At 50.2% G+C, this 15,000-nt stretch overlaps 1 pseudogene; it reads left to right on the top strand.

Annotated features, from left to right (window-relative positions):
* LOC139369509 (kinesin heavy chain-like) overlaps nt 1–15,000 on the top strand; it is a 103,147-nt pseudogene that overhangs the window by 79,665 nt on the left and 8,482 nt on the right.

Raw genomic sequence — 15,000 nt, 5'->3', positions numbered from 1 at the left:
TGAATGCATTTATTCATGTCAAGTGGTACTGAATCTGTTTGTATATATTTATGTTTTTGCTCTTTATTAACTCTGTATCCCCAGATTTCTTTATGAACGCCACGAACAGTCTAAGCAGGACCTTAAAGGGCTGGAGGAGACTGTCGTAAGTATATCTGTCTCCCTCTTTCAATATCTCCCCCCCCCCTCTCTCTCTCTCTCTCTCTCTCTCTCTTGCTCTCTCTCTCCCTCTCTCTCTTCCTTCCTACCTCCCTCACTCCCTTTCTCTGTCACCATCTCTTTCTGACATTCAGTTGAATCCACTGTAGGATAATTTGACCACGACCCATTAATGTACCTCTCCCTCACTTTCTCTCTCTCTCTCCCTCATTTTCTCTATCTCTCTCTCTTTGTGCCCACCTGTCTTGCTTTCCTCCATCCCTCCATCCCTCCCTCCCTCCCTCCATGACTTTCTCTTTCTCTCTGTTTAAAGGCTCGTGAACTCCAGACTCTCCACAACCTGCGGAAGCTTTTTGTTCAAGACCTCACGATTCGAGTCAAAAGAGTGAGTGAATAAAGGAGAAGAAGGAAGAGAAGAAGTGAAGGAGGGAGGGAGAGGATGATGAAGGAGGGAGAGGATGATGAAGGAGGGAGGGAGAGGATGATGAAGGAGGGAGAGGATGATGAAGGAGGGAGAGGATGATGAAGGAGGGAGGGAGAGGATGATGGAGGAGGGAGAGGATGATGAAGGAGGGAGAGGATGATGAAGGAGGGAGAGGATGATGAAGGAGGGAGAGGATGATGAAGGAGGGAGAGGATGATGAAGGAGGGAGGGAGAGGATGATGGAGGAGGGAGAGGATGATGAAGGAGGGAGGGAGAGGATGATGGAGGAGGGAGAGGATGATGAAGGAGGGAGAGGATGATGGAGGGAGGAGAGGATGATGAAGGAGGGAGAGGATGATGAAGGAGGGAGGGAGAGGATGATGGAGGGAGGGAGAGGATGATGGAGGAGGGAGGGAGAGGATGATGGAGGAGGGAGAGGATGATGAAGGAGGGAGAGGATGATGGAGGGAGGAGAGGATGATGGAAGAGGATGATGAAGGAGGGAGGAGAGGATGATGAAGGAGGGAGGGAGAGGATGATGGAGGGAGGGAGAGGATGATGGAGGGAGGGAGAGGATGATGAAGGAGGGAGAGGATGATGAAGGAGGGAGGGAGAGGATGATGGAGGGAGGGAGAGGATGATGGAGGGAGGGAGAGGATGATGAAGGAGGGAGAGGATGATGGAGGGAGGGAGAGGATGATGAAGGAGGGAGAGGATGATGAAGGAGGGAGAGGATGATGGAGGGAGGGAGAGGATGATGAAGGAGGGAGAGGATGATGAATGAGGGAGAGGATGATGGAGGGAGGGAGAGGATGATGAAGGAGGGAGAGGATGATGAAGGAGGGAGAGGATGATGAAGGAGGGAGAGGATGATGAAGGAGGGAGAGGATGATGAAGGAGGGAGGGAGAGGATGATGGAGGGAGGGAGAGGATGATGGAGGGAGGGAGAGGATGATGAAGGAGGGAGAGGATGATGAAGGAGGGAGAGGATGATGAAGGAGGGAGAGGATGATGAAGGGAGAGGATGATGAAGGAGGGAGGGAGAGGATGATGAAGGAGGGAGGGAGAGGATGATGAAGGGAGGGGGAGAGGATGATGAAGGAGGGAGAGGATGATGAAGGGAGAGGATGATGAAGGATGATGAAGGGAGAGAGGATGATGGAGGAGGAGGGAGAGGAGAGGGGAGAGGATGATGAAGGAGGGAGGGAGAGGATGATGAAGGAGGGAGGGAGAGGATGATGAAGGGGGAGAGGATGATGAAGGAGGGAGGGAGAGGATGATGAAGGAGGGAGGGAGAGGATGATGAAGGAGGGAGAGGATGATGAAGGAGGGAGAGGATGATGAAGGAGGGAGGGAGAGGATGATGAAGGAGGGAGAGGATGATGAAGGAGGGAGAGGATGATGGAGGAGGGAGGGAGAGGATGATGAAGGAGGGAGGGAGAGGATGAAGAAGGAGGGAGAGGATGATGGAGGAGGGAGGGAGAGGATGATGGAGGAGGGAGAGGATGATGGAGGAGGGAGGGAGAGGATGATGGAGGAGGGAGGGAGAGGATGATGGAGGAGGGAGAGGATGATGAAGGAGGGAGGGAGAGGATGATGGAGGGAGAGGATGATGGAGGAGGGAGGGAGAGGATGATGGAGGAGGGAGGGAGAGGATGATGAAGGAGGGAGAGGATGATGAAGGAGGGAGAGGATGATGGAGGAGGGAGGGAGAGGATGATGGAGGAGGGAGGGAGAGGATGATGAAGGAGGGAGAGGATGATGAAGGAGGGAGGGAGAGGATGATGAAGGAGGGAGAGGATGATGGAGGGAGGGAGAGGATGATGGAGGGAGGGAGAGGATGATGAAGGAGGGAGAGGATGATGAAGTAGGGAGGGAGAGGATGATGAAGGAGGGAGAGGATGATGAAGTAGGGAGGGAGAGGATGATGGAGGGAGGGAGAGGATGATGAAGGAGGGAGGGAGAGGATGATGGAGGGAGAGGATGATGAAGGAGGGAGGGAGAGGATGATGGAGGAGGGAGAGGATGATGAAGTAGGGAGGGAGAGGATGATGGAGGGAGGGAGAGGATGATGAAGGAGGGAGGGAGAGGATGATGGAGGGAGGGAGAGGATGATGAAGGAGGGAGAGGATGATGAAGTAGGGAGGGAGAGGATGATGGAGGGAGGGAGAGGATGATGAAGGAGGGAGGGAGAGGATGATGGAGGAGGGAGAGGATGATGAAGTAGGGAGGGAGAGGATGATGGAGGGAGGGAGAGGATGATGAAGGAGGGAGGGAGAAGATGATGGAGGGAGGGAGAGGATGATGGAGGGAGGGAGAGGATGATGGAGGGAGGGAGAGGATGATGGAGGGAGGGAGAGGATGATGGAGGAGGGAGGGAGAGGATGATGGAGGGAGGGAGAGGGTGATGGAGGGAGGGAGAGGATGATGGAGGGAGGGAGAGGATGATGGAGGAGGGAGGGAGAGGATGATGGAGGGAGGGAGAGGGTGATGGAGGGAGGGAGAGGATGATGAAGGAGGGAGGGAGAGGATGATGAAGGGAGGGAGAGGATGATGAAGGAGGGAGAGGATGATGAAGGAGGGAGAGGATGATGGAGGGAGAGGGTGATGGAGGGAGGGAGAGGATGATGAAGGAGGGAGGGAGAGGATGATGAAGGAGGGAGGGAGAGGATGATGGAGGGAGGGAGAGGATGATGAAGGAGGGAGAGGATGATGAAGGAGGGAGGGAGAGGATGATGGAGGGAGGGAGAGGGTGATGGAGGGAGGGAGAGAATGATGAAGGAGGGAGGGAGAGGATGATGAAGGGAGGGAGAGGGTGATGGAGGGAGGGAGAGGATGATGAAGTAGGGAGGGAGAGGATGATGAAGGGGGGAGGGAGAGGATGAGGAAGGAGGGAGGGAGAGGATGATGGAGGGAGGGAGAGGATGATGAAGGAGGGAGGGAGAGGATGATGAAGGAGGGAGGGAGAGGATGATGGAGGGAGGGAGAGGATGATGAAGGGAGGGAGAGGATGATGAAGGAGGGAGGGAGATGAAGATGATGGAGGGAGGGAGAGGATGATGGAAGGGAGGGAGAGGGTGATGGAGGGAGGGAGAGGATTATGAAGGAGGCAGGGAGAGGGTGATGGAGGGAGGGAGAGGATGATGGAAGGAGGGAGGGAGAGGGTGATGGAGGGAGAGAGAGTGTGATGGAGGGAGGGAGAGGATGATCAAGGAGGGAGGGAGAGGGTGATGGAGGGAGGGAGAGGGTGATGGAGGGAGGGAGAGGATGATGAAGGAGGGAGGGAGGGAGAGGGTGATGGAGGGAGGGAGAGGATGATGAAGGAGGGAGGGAGAGGATGATGGAGGAGGGAGGGAGAGGGTGATGGAGGAGGAAGGGAGAGGATGATGGAGGGAGGGAGAGGATGATGAAGGAGGGAGGGAGAGGATGATGGAGGGAGGGAGAGGATGATGGAGGAGGGAGGGAGAGGATGATGGAGGGAGGGAGAGGGTGATGGAGGGAGGGAGAGGATGATGAAGGAGGGAGGGAGAGGATGATGAAGGGAGGGAGAGGATGATGAAGGAGGGAGAGGATGATGAAGGAGGGAGAGGATGATGGAGGGAGAGGGTGATGGAGGGAGGGAGAGGATGATGAAGGAGGGAGGGAGAGGATGATGAAGGAGGGAGGGAGAGGATGATGGAGGGAGGGAGAGGATGATGAAGGAGGGAGAGGATGATGAAGGAGGGAGGGAGAGGATGATGGAGGGAGGGAGAGGGTGATGGAGGGAGGGAGAGAATGATGAAGGAGGGAGGGAGAGGATGATGAAGGGAGGGAGAGGGTGATGGAGGGAGGGAGAGGATGATGAAGTAGGGAGGGAGAGGATGATGAAGGGGGGAGGGAGAGGATGAGGAAGGAGGGAGGGAGAGGATGATGGAGGGAGGGAGAGGATGATGGAGGGAGGGAGAGGATGATGGAGGGAGGGAGAGGATGATGAAGGAGGGAGGGAGAGGATGATGGAGGGAGGGAGAGGATGATGAAGGGAGGGAGAGGATGATGAAGGAGGGAGGGAGAGGATGATGGAGGGAGGGAGAGGAGGATGAAGGGAGGGAGAGGGTGATGGAGGGAGGGAGAGGATTATGAAGGAGGCAGGGAGAGGGTGATGGAGGGAGGGAGAGGATGATGGAAGGAGGGAGGGAGAGGGTGATGGAGGGAGAGAGAGGGTGATGGAGGGAGGGAGAGGATGATCAAGGAGGGAGGGAGAGGGTGATGGAGGGAGGGAGAGGGTGATGGAGGGAGGGAGAGGATGATGAAGGAGGGAGGGAGGGAGAGGGTGATGGAGGGAGGGAGAGAGGATGATGAAGGAGGGAGGGAGAGGATGATGGAGGAGGGAGGGGAGAGGGTGATGGAGGAGGAAGGGAGAGGATGATGGAGGGAGGGAGAGGATGATGAATGAGGGAGGGAGAGGATGATGGAGGGAGGGAGAGGATGATGGAGGGAGGGAGAGGATGATGGAGGAGGGAGGGAGAGGATGATGGAGGGAGGGAGAGGGTGATGGAGGGAGGGAGAGGATGATGGAGGGAGGGAGAGGATGATGGAGGAGGGAGGGAGAGGATGATGGAGGGAGGGAGAGGGTGATGGAGGGAGGGAGAGGATGATGAAGGAGGGAGGGAGAGGATGATGAAGGGAGGGAGAGGGTGATGGAGGGAGGGAGAGGATGATGAAGGAGGGAGGGAGAGGATGATGAAGGAGGGAGGGAGAGGATGATGGAGGGAGGGAGAGGATGATGAAGGGAGGGAGAGGATGATGAAGGAGGGAGGGAGAGGATGATGGAGGGAGGGAGAGGATGATGGAGGGAGGGAGAGGATGATGGAGGAGGGAGGGAGAGGATGATGGAGGGAGGGAGAGGGTGATGGAGGGAGGGAGAGGATGATGGAGGGAGGGAGAGGATGATGGAGGAGGGAGGGAGAGGATGATGGAGGGAGGGAGAGGGTGATGGAGGGAGGGAGAGGATGATGAAGGAGGGAGGGAGAGGATGATGAAGAGGGAGAGGGTGATGGAGGGAGGGAGAGGATGATGAAGTAGGGAGGGAGAGGATGATGAAGGAGGGAGGGAGAGGATGATGAAGGAGGGAGGGAGAGGATGATGGAGGGAGGGAGAGGATGATGGAGGGAGGGAGAGGATGATGGAGGGAGGGAGAGGATGATGAAGGAGGGAGGGAGAGGATGATGGAGGGAGGGAGAGGATGATGAAGGGAGGGAGAGGATGATGAAGGAGGGAGGGAGAGGATGATGAAGGAGGGAGGGAGAGGATGATGAAGGAGGGAGGGAGAGGATGATGGAGGGAGGGAGAGGATGATGAAGGAGGGAGAGGATGATGAAGGAGGGAGGGAGAGGATGATGGAGGGAGGGAGAGGGTGATGGAGGGAGGGAGAGAATGATGAAGGAGGGAGGGAGAGGATGATGAAGGGAGGGAGAGGGTGATGGAGGGAGGGAGAGGATGATGAAGTAGGGAGGGAGAGGATGATGAAGGAGGGAGGGAGAGGATGATGACGGACGGAGGGAGAGGATGATGGAGGGAGGGAGAGGATGATGGAGGGAGGGAGAGGATGATGGAGGGAGGGAGAGGATGATGGAGGGAGGGAGAGGATGATGAAGGAGGGAGGGAGAGGATGATGAAGGGAGGGAGAGGATGATGAAGGAGGGAGGGAGAGGATGATGGAGGGAGGGAGAGGATGATGAAGGGAGGGAGAGGGTGATGGAGGGAGGGAGAGGATTATGAAGGAGGCAGGGAGAGGGTGATGGAGGGAGGGAGAGGGTGATGGAGGGAGGGAGAGGATGATGAAGGAGGGAGGGAGAGGGTGATGGAGGGAGAGAGAGGGTGATGGAGGGAGGGAGAGGAGAGGGTGATGGAGGGGGAGGGAGAGGGTGATGGAGGGAGGGAGAGGATGATGAAGGAGGGAGGGAGAGGGTGAGGGAGGAGGGAGGGAGAGGGTGATGGAGGGAGGGAGAGGATGATGAAGGAGGGAGGGAGAGGATGATGAAGGAGGGAGGGAGAGGGTGATGGAGGAGGGAGGGAGAGGGTGATGGAGGGAGGGAGAGGATGATGAAGGAGGGAGGGAGGGAGGGAGGGAGAGGGTGATGGAGGGAGGGAGAGGATGATGAAGGAGGGAGGGAGAGGATGATGGAGGAGGGAGGGGAGAGGGTGATGGAGGAGGAAGGGAGAGGATGATGGACTAGGGAGGAAGAGGATGATCAAAAATCAAATCAAATCAAATCAAATGTATTTATGTAGCCCTTCGTACATCAGCTGATATCTCAAAGTGCTGTACAGAAACCCAGCCTAAAACCCCAAACAGCAAGCAATGCAGGTGTAGAAGCACGGTGGCTAGGAAAAACTCCCTAGAAAGGCCGAAACCTAGGAAGAAACCTAGAGAGGAACCAGGCTATGTGGGGTGGCCAGTCCTCTTCTGGCTGTGCCGGGTGGAGATTATTACAGAACATGGCCAAGATGTTCAAATGTTCATAAATGACCAGCATGGTCAAATAATAATAATCACAGGCAGAACAGTTGAAACTGGAGCAGCAGCACAGCCAGGTGGACTGGGGACAGCAAGGAGTCATCATGTCAGGTAGTCCTGAGGCATGGTCCTAGGGCTCAGGTCCTCCGAGAGAGAGAAAGAAAGAAAGAAAGAGAGAGAGAAAGAGAGAATTAGAGAGAGCATACTTAAATTCACACAGGACACCGGATAGGACAGGAGAACTACTCCAGATATAACAAACTGACCCTAGCCCCCCGACACATAAACTACTGCAGCATAAATACTGGAGGCTGAGACAGGAGGGGTCAGGAGACACTGTGGCCCCATCCGATGACACCCCCGGACAGGGCCAAACAGGAAGGATATAACCCCACCCACTTTGCCAAAGCACAGCCCCCACACCACTAGAGGGATATCTTCAACCACCAACTTACCATCCTGAGACAAGGCCGAGTATAGCCCACAAAGATCTCCGCCACGGCACAACCCAAGGGGGGGCGCCAACCCAGACAGGAAGATCACATCAGTGACTCAACCCACTCAAGTGACGCACCCCTCCTAAGGACGGTATGAAAGAGCCCTAGTAAGCCAGTGACTCAGTCCCTGTAATAGGGTTAGAGGCAGACAATCCCAGTGGAAAGAGGGGAACCGGCCAGGCAGAGACAGCAAGGGCGGTTCGTTGCTCCAGAGACTTTCCGTTCACCTTCACACTCCTGGGCCAGACTACACTCAATCATATGACCCACTGAAGAGATGAGTCTTCAGTAAAGACTTAAAGGTTGAGACCGAGTTTGCGTCTCTCACATGGGTAGGCAGACCATTCCATAAAAATGGAGCTCTATAGGAGAAAGCCCTGCCTCCAGCTGTTTGCTTAGAAATTCTAGGGACAATTAGGAGGCCTGCGCCTTGTGACCGTAGCGTACGTGTAGGTATGTACGGCAGGACCAAATCAGAGAGATAGGTAGGAGCAAGCCCATGTAATGCTTTGTCGGTTAGCAGTAAAACCTTGAAATCAGTCCTTGCCTTGACAGGAAGCCAGTGTAGGGAGGCTAGCACTGGAGTAATATGATCCATTTTTTTGGTTCTAGTCAGGATTCTAGCAGCCGTATTTAGCACTAACTGAAGTTTATTTAGTGCTTTATCTGGGTAGCTGGAAAGTAGAGCATTGCAGTAGTCTAACCTAGAAGTGACAAAAGCGTGGATTAATTTTTCTGCATCATTTTTGGACAGAAAGTTTCAGATTTTTGCAATGTTACGTAGATGGAAAAATGCTGTCCTTGAAACAGTCTTGATATGTTTGTCAAAAGAGAGATCAGGGTCCAGAGTAACGCCGAGGTCCTTTACAGTTTTATTTGAGACGACTGTACAACCATTAAGATTGATTGTCAGATTCAACAGAAGATCTCTTTGTTTCTTGGGACCTAGAACAAGCATCTCTGTTTTGTCCGAGTTTAAAAGTAGAAAGTTTGCAACCATCCACTTCCTTATGTCTGAAACACAGGCTTCTAGTGAGGGCAATTTTGGGGCTTCACCATGTTTCATTGAAATGTACAGCTGTGTGTCATGATGGAGGCAGGGAGAGGATGATGGAGGGAGGGAGAGGATGATGGAGGAGGGAGGGAGAGGATGATGGAGGAGGGAGGGAGAGGGTGATGGAGGAGGGAGGGAGAGGATGATGGAGGAGGGAGGGAGAGGATGGTGGAGGGAGGGAGAGGATGATGGAGGGAGGGAGAGGATGATGAAGGAGGGAGGGAGAGGATGATGGAGGAGGGAGGGAGAGGATGATGAATGAGGGAGGGAAAGGATGATGGAGGAGGGAGGGAGAGGATGATGAATGAGGGAGGGAGAGGATGATGGAGGGAGGGAGAGGATGATGAAGGAGGGAGGGAGAGGAGGAATGAAGGAGGGAGGGAGAGGATGATGGATGGAGGGAGAGGATGATGGAGGGAGGGAGAGGATGATGATGAAGGATGGAGGGAGAGGAGGAATGAAGGAGGGAGGGAGAGGAGGAATGAAGGGGGGAGGGAGAGGATGATGAAGGAAGAGGATGATGGAGGAAGAGGAGGAATGAAGGAGGGAGGGAGAGGATGATGGAGGGAGGGAGAGGATGATGGAGGAGGGAGAGGAGGAATGACGGAGGGAGTGAGAGGATGATGAAGGGAGGGAGGGAGAGGATGATGGAGGGAGAGGAGGAATGATGGAGGGAGAAGAGGAATGATGGAGGGAGGGAGAGGAGGATGAAGGAGGGAGGGAGAGGATGATGGAGAGAGAGGAGGAATGATGGAGGGAGGGAGAGGATGATGTAGGGAGAGGAGGAATGATGGCAGGAGGGAGATGATGATGGAGGGAGAGGATGATGAAGGAAGGAGGGAGAGGATGATGGAGGGAGAGGGGGAATGATGGAGGGAGGGAGAGGATGATGGAGGGAGAGGATGATGAAGGTGGGAGGGAGAGGATGATGGAGGGAGAGGAGGAATGATGGAGGGAGGGAGAGGAGGAATGATGGAGGGAGGGAGAAGATGAGGAAGGAGGGAGGGAGGGAGAGGATGATGGGGGGAGAGGATGATGGAGGGGGAGGATGAATGAAGGAGGGAGGAAGAGAAATGGAGGAGGGAGAGGAGGAATGAAGGCGGGAGGGAGAGGAGGAATGATGGAGGGAGGGAGAGGATGATGAAGGTGGGAGGAAGAGGATGATGGAGGGAGAGGTGGAATGATGGAGGGAGGGAGAGGATGAGGAAGGAGGGAGGGAGGGAGAGGATGATGGAGGGAGAGGATGATGGAGGAGAGGAGGAATGAAGGAGGGAGGGAGAGGATGATGGAGGAGGGAGAGGATGATGGAGGGAGAGGATGATGGAGGGAGAAGAGGAATGAAGGAGGGAGGGAGAGGATGATGAAGGAGGGAGGGAGAGGATGATGGAGGGAGAGGATGAAGAAGGGAGAGGATGATGAAGGAGCGAGGGAGGGAGAGAATGATGGAGGGAGAGGAGGAATGATGGCAGGAGGGAGAGGATGATGGAGGGAGAGGATGATGAAGGAGGGAGGGAGAGGATGATGGAGGGAGAGGAGGAATGATGGAGGGAGAGAGGATGATGAAGGAGGGAGAGAGGATGATGGAGGGAGAGGATGATGGAGGGAGAGGAGGAATGAAGGAGGGAGGGAGAGGATGATGGAGGGAGGGAGAGGATGATGGAGGAGGGAGAGGAGGAATGAAGGAGGGAGGGAGATGATGATGGAGTGAGAGGATGATGGAGGGAGAGGAGGAATGAAGGAGGGAGGGAGAGGATGATGGAGGAGGGAGGGAGAGGATGATGGAGGGAGAGGAGGAATGATGGAGGGAGGGAGAGGAGGAATGATGGAGGGAGGGAGAGGATGATGAAGGAGGGAGGGAGAGGATGATGGAGGGAGAGGAGGAATGAAGGAGGGAGCGAGAGGATGATGAAGGAGGGAGGGAGAGGATGATGAACGAGGGAGGGATAGGAATGAAGGGGGGAGGGAGAGGATGATGAAGGAGAGAGGGAGAGGATGATGAACGAGGGAGGGATAGGATGATGAAGGAAGGAGGGAGAGGATGATGGAGGTAGGGAGAGGATGAATGATGGAGAGGAGGAATTAAGGAGGGAGGGAGAGGATGATGAACGAGGGAGGGAGAGGATGAATGATGGAGGAAGATGATCATGTCAACTATTCAGTAGTCCATAACATATACTGTGATCTTAACCACATCTCTCTCTCTCTCTCCCTCTACCTCATCTCTCCCCCATCCCCCCATCCACAGCATTCAGAGATGGAGCGCAATGAAAGCGGGGGATCTAGCCACCAAAAGCAGAAGATTTCCTTCCTTGAGAACAACCTGGACCAGCTTACAAAGGTTCACAAACAGGTGGGCGGTTGAATGGTTCGTTGTGTTGTGTTGAGCAGACGAGCTCTGGACCCATACTAACAAAAAGCCTCGGAGGAGGAGTGTTGATATAATAACAAATCTGATCATAATGAATAATGGTCAGTGGTGGGGACCTGATCCTAAATCAGCACTCCTACTCTGAGATGCTAAAATGGGTTTTACTCCTCTCCATACCCTACTGAAGCAAATCCTTTTTCTATTCCATACACACCTGCAGTATGACTTACTGCTGAGGCACCAGAGCACAATGAGTAGGAGAAGGATCAAATGGACCAAGCAAACGGTATCAGTTCTGGCTGTGCTGTTAGTCATTAGTCATCTGGCTACGAGCCAGCTACATCAATCACCCTGTATTGCAGATACAAGTCCCCTGGAAAACAAGGCAGCAGGAAATGTTATGTTACCTACTGCTGGTACTACTACTGCAATACAATGTTTTGTTACCTACTGCTACAAATACTACTGCAATACAATGTTATGTTACCTGCTACTGGTACTACTACTGTAATACAATGTTATGTTAACTACTGCTGGTACTACTACTGTAATACAATGTTATGTTACCTACTGCTGGTACTACTACTGTAATACAATGTTATGTTACCTACTGCTGGTACTACTACTGCAATACAATGTTTTGTTACCTACTGCTACAAATACTACTGTAATACAATGTTATGTTACCTACTGCTGGTACTACTACTGCAATACAATGTTATGTTACCTACTGCTGGTACTACTGTAATACAATGTTTTGTTACCTACTGCTACAATGTACTGTAATACAATGTTATGTTACCTACTGCTGGTACTACTACTGCAATACAATGTTATGTTACCTACTGCTGGTACTACTACTGCAATACAATGTTATGTTACCTACTGTACTGCTACTGTAATACAATGTTATGTTACCTACTGCTGGTACTACTACTGTAATACAATGTTATGTTACCTGCTACTGGTACTACTACTGTAATACAATGTTATGTTACCTACTGCTGGTACTACTACTGCAATACAATGTTATGTTACCTACTGCTGGTACTGCTACTGCAATACAATGTTATGTTACCTACTGCTGGTACTACTACTGCAATACAATGTTATGTTACCTACTGCTGGTACTACTACTGCAATACAATGTTATGTTACCTGCTACTACTGTAATACAATGTTATGTTACCTACTGCTGGTACTGCTACTGTAATACAATGTTATGTTACCTACTGCTGGTACTACTACTGCAATACACTGTTATGTTACCTGCTACTGGTACTACTACTGTAATACAATGTTATGTTACCTACTGCTGGTACTGCTACTGTAATACAATGTTATGTTACCTACTGATGGTACTACTACTGTAATACAATGTTATGTTACCTACTGCTGGTACTACTACTGTAATACAATGTTATGTTACCTACTGCTGGTACTACTACTGCAATACAATGTTATGTTACCTACTGCTGGTACTACTACTGCAATACAATGTTATGTTACCTACTGCTGGTACTGCTACTGCAATACAATGTTATGTTATCTCTACTGGTACTACTACTGTAATACAATGTTATGTTACCTACTGCTGGTACTACTACTGCAATACAATGTTTTGTTACCTACTGCTACAAATACTACTGTAATACAATGTTATGTTACCTACTACTGGTACTACTACTGCAATACAATGTTATGTTAACTACTGCTGGTACTGCTACTGTAATACAATGTTTTGTTACCTACTGCTACAAATACTACTGTAATACAATGTTATGTTACCTACTGCTGGTACTACTACTGCAATACAATGTTATGTTACCTACTGCTGGTACTGCTACTGTAATACAATGTTATGTTACCTACTGCTGGTACTACTACTGTAATACAATGTTATGTTACCTACTGCTGGTACTGCTACTGCAATACAATGTTATGTTACCTACTGCTGGTACTACTACTGCGATACAATGTTATGTTACCTACTGCTGGTACTGCTACTGCAATACAATGTTATGTTACCTACTGCTGGTACTGCTACTGTAATACAATGTTATGTTACCTACTGCTGGTACTACTACTGTAATACAATGTTATGTTACCTACTGCTGGTACTGCTACTGCAATACAATGTTATGTTACCTACTGCTGGTACTACTACTGCGATACAATGTTATGTTACCTACTGCTGGTACTGCTACTGCAATACAATGTTATGTTACCTACTGCTGGTACTACTACTGCAATACAATGTTATGTTACCTACTGCTGGTACTACTACTGCAATACAATGTTATGTTACCTGCTACTACTGTAATACAATGTTATGTTACCTACTGCTGGTACTGCTACTGTAATACAATGTTATGTTACCTACTGCTGGTACTACTACTGCAATACACTGTTATGTTACCTGCTACTGGTACTACTACTGTAATACAATGTTATGTTACCTACTGCTGGTACTGCTACTGTAATACAATGTTATGTTACCTACTGATGGTACTACTACTGTAATACAATGTTATGTTACCTACTGCTGGTACTACTACTGTAATACAATGTTATGTTACCTACTGCTGGTACTACTACTGCAATACAATGTTATGTTACCTACTGCTGGTACTACTACTGCAATACAATGTTATGTTACCTACTGCTGGTACTGCTACTGCAATACAATGTTATGTTATCTCTACTGGTACTACTACTGTAATACAATGTTATGTTACCTACTGCTGGTACTACTACTGTAATACAATGTTATGTTACCTACTGCTGGTACTACTACTGTAATACAATGTTATGTTACCTACTGCTGGTACTGCTACTGCAATACAATGTTATGTTACCTGCTACTACTGCAATACAATGTTATGTTACCTACTGCTGGTACTACTACTGCAATACAATGTTATGTTACCTACTGCTGGTACTACTACTGTAATACAATGTTATGTTACCTACTACTGGTACTGCTACTGCAATACAATGTTATGTTACCTACTGCTGGTACTACTGCTACTGTAATACAATGTTATGTTACCTACTGCTGGTACTACTACTGCAATACAATGTTATGTTACCTACTGCTGGTACTACTACTGCAATACAATGTTATGTTACCTACTGCTGGTACTACTACTGCAATACAATGTTATGTTACCTACTGCTGGTACTGCTACTGTAATACAATGTTATGTTACCTACTGCTGGTACTACTACTGCAATACAATGTTATGTTACCTACTGCTGGTACTGCTACTGCAATACAATGTTATGTTACCTACTGCTGGTACTACTACTGCAATACAATGTTATGTTATCTACTGCTGGTACTACTACTGCAATACAATGTTATGTTACCTACTGCTGGTACTGGTACAATACCTACTGCTGGTACTACTACTGCAATACAATGTTATGTTACCTACTGCTGGTACTGCTACTGTAATACAATGTTATGTTACCTACTGCTGGTACTACTACTGTAATACAATGTTATGTTACCTACTGCTGGTACTACTACTGCAATGCAATGTTATGTTACCTACTGCTACAAATACTACTGCAATACAATGTTATGTTACCTGCTACTGGTACTACTACTGTAATACAATGTTATGTTACCTACTGCTGGTACTGCTACTGTAATACAATGTTATGTTACCTACTGATGGTACTACTACTGCAATACAATGTTATGTTACCTACTGCTGGTACTGCTACTGCAATACAATGTTATGTTACCTACTACTGGTACTACTACTGCAATACAATGTTATGTTACCTACTGCTGGTACTGCTACTGTAATACAATGTTATGTTACCTACTGCTGGTACTACTACTGTAATACAATGTTATGTTACCTACTACTGGTACTACTACTGCAATACAATGTTATGTTACCTACTGCTGGTACTACTACTGCAATACAATGTTATGTTACCTACTGCTGGTACTACTGCTACTGTAATACAATGTTATGTTACCTA

This window comes from Oncorhynchus clarkii, chromosome 17, assembly GCF_045791955.1.
Source record: "Oncorhynchus clarkii lewisi isolate Uvic-CL-2024 chromosome 17, UVic_Ocla_1.0, whole genome shotgun sequence".
NCBI lineage: Eukaryota > Metazoa > Chordata > Actinopteri > Salmoniformes > Salmonidae > Oncorhynchus > Oncorhynchus clarkii.
This window is presented reverse-complemented; position numbering and strand designations above follow the sequence as displayed.